General features: G+C 44.3%; 1 pseudogene; it reads left to right on the top strand.

The window, feature by feature from the left end:
• Positions 1-2,500, top strand: part of LOC137461533 (28S ribosomal RNA) — an 8,544-nt pseudogene that overhangs the window by 2,993 nt on the left and 3,051 nt on the right.

Here is a 2,500-nt window from a genome sequence, read left to right as displayed (position 1 = left end):
GCTTGTAACTATGACTCTCTTAAGAAGTCTCACGACTCTCTTGGGAAATCATAGTTACTAACTGGGCTTAGTTGCAGAGGCCACACCTCCACGTGGTCCCGCTGGATACCCTCCTGGGTAACTAAGTTGGTCTCTGCCCCAGTCTCCGGAGCTTAGACGCTCACAATTTATCAGTTGGCTCGCCACTGACTGATAGTATTTTGGCGAAACAAATTTTAGTGGTGATTTAATTGCCACACGCTAGCTCAGCCCACGGCGCAGTTTAGTTGGGCAAAGTCAGTTGCTCTTGGAGGGAAGAGCATCTGACTGATTCCTCCCTCACATTGACTTCACAAAATGGTTCGTCAACTACGTAGCCTTTTTGTCACCATAGGCACCCAGACCAGTCCTGCAGATTGGCTGGAGGTTGCGACCAAACGTGATATGAGACTACCAGACGAGGAGATAGGGGTATGTCTGGCTGGAATAGAGTTCATGAACTCCATGATAGCCAATGACAATACTGCCTACGATCCTATCTGGAATGAGAAACTGATAGTATTGCCGGAGGTGTATGTAGGACCCACTTCTCCAGCTCATGGGAAAGATATCCGAGATGAAAGCACAGAGAGGAGCAGGAACGAGGAGGTGGAGTGTCCTGAAACCCCGAGCTCTATGAGTCAGCTCTCAATACTAACCGCATCGTCCGAGGTGGATAATACAGCTGACATCTGTCCTGGGACCCCCCTGGTGAAGATGCCAGAGGACAACCCGACATGTCCATGCTGTACCACTCGGGCAGGCAATATGACGAGATTGATTGACCATCTAAAGAGAGCCCATGGGAAAAGAAAAATCAATTTCCAGTGTTCCCGCTGTGGGAAGACAAATGAAAAGCATCATAGTATCTCATGCCATCTCCCAAAATGCAAAGGGGTCCAAGAGCCTACCCAGGTAGAAGGGTTTATGTGTGAAGAATGTAAAAAATGTTTTAAAACTAAAATTGGCTTGGGACAACATAAGAGATTAGCTCACCCAGCCCTGAGAAACGCAGAAAGAATTGAAGCATCTCGCCCCAAAGAGACCTCTAAAAGAGGTGCTCACAAGAAAATCTGGTCCCAAGAGGAAACAGAAATATTACAGAAACTGAATCAAGAGTTTGAAGGGAGGAAAAATATTAACAAATTGATTGCTGAAAAATTAACAACTAAAACAGCCAAACAGATCAGTGAAAAGAGAAGACTATTAAGAGAAACTGTGGTGCCAGAAAGAGAGAAAACACAAGAGAGCAAGAACAGGTTAAAAGAGGAGAGGACTGTGATTCCATCTTCTGGTGAAAGGGAGCTGCTAGCCCACTATAAAAAGACTATTAATGAAAAGCTGACATCAGGAAGCTGCCCATCCTTAAAAATACATATAAACAAATAATTGAAGGCAAAACAGACTCATTAAAATTACTCAATGAGGTAGCTCAGGACCAATATTTGTATTTGTTTGAGAAATCAATTGAACAGAAAGCGCCAAAAAAGAGCCAACGTAAACCTCAGCAGAAGAAACCTCAAAAGGAATGGATGAGAAAAAGAGCCAGAAAGCGTGGAGAATTTCTCCGATTCCAACGCCTCTTCCGCTTAGATCGAGGGAAGTTAGCTAATATGATTCTGGATGAAAAAGACTCTGCGCAATGTGCCATCCCCCTGGAAGAGGTCAGTAACACCTTCAGATCTAGGTGGGAGTCCCAGAACTTATTTCAAGGACTTGAAGCATTCCAGTCTGTGGGGCGGGGCGGATAATTCGGCTTTTAAGGAATTGATTACAGAGAAAGAGATCCTTAAGAATATCAAAGACATGAATAAAAAATCGGCACCAGGCCCTGATGGGATCACCCTGAAGGCCCTGCTTAAACTGGATCCAAATTGTGAGGAGATCAAAGAACTATTTAATCTCTGGCTGTTAAGTGGCAAAATTCCAGATGTAATAAGGGGATGCCGAACAATCCTAATACCTAAATCATCAGCGCCCGAACGCCAAAATGATATTAATAACTGGCGGCCAATTACTATTGGTTCCATCATCCTGAGACTCTATTCAAGAATCTTAACTGCGAGGTTGGCAAAGGCGTGTCCCATTAACCCCAGGCAGAGAGGCTTCATTCAATCTTCTGGCTGTGCTGAGAACTTAAAACTATTACAGCTATTAATTAGGAATGCAAAGAAACAAAAGAAACCCCTGGGGGTTGTCTTTGTCGATTTGGCCAAAGCCTTTGATTCAGTGAGCCACACCCACATCCTGGCGGTGCTAAAGCAAAAGGGCCTGGATGACCACATAATAGCATTAATTAAGGACTTCTATCAAAACATCCACACCAGAATCAAAACTAAAGAAGGAGAGTCTGAGTCAATAGGAATCAAAACTGGTGTGAAACAGGGCGATCCCATGTCACCACTCCTCTTTAACCTGTGCATTGACCCTCTGTTATGTAAATTAGAAGAGTGTGGGGAGGGGTTCCAACACGAGAATGGCA

The sequence above is a fragment of the Melanerpes formicivorus genome, unplaced genomic scaffold (assembly GCF_026170545.1).
Source record: "Melanerpes formicivorus ecotype bairdi unplaced genomic scaffold, bMelFor1.0.p_v2 SCAF_2507, whole genome shotgun sequence".
In the NCBI taxonomy this organism is placed as follows: Eukaryota; Metazoa; Chordata; class Aves; order Piciformes; family Picidae; genus Melanerpes; species Melanerpes formicivorus.
The sequence above is the reverse complement of the archived record's forward strand: the minus strand, read 5'-3'. Positions and strand labels throughout refer to the sequence as shown.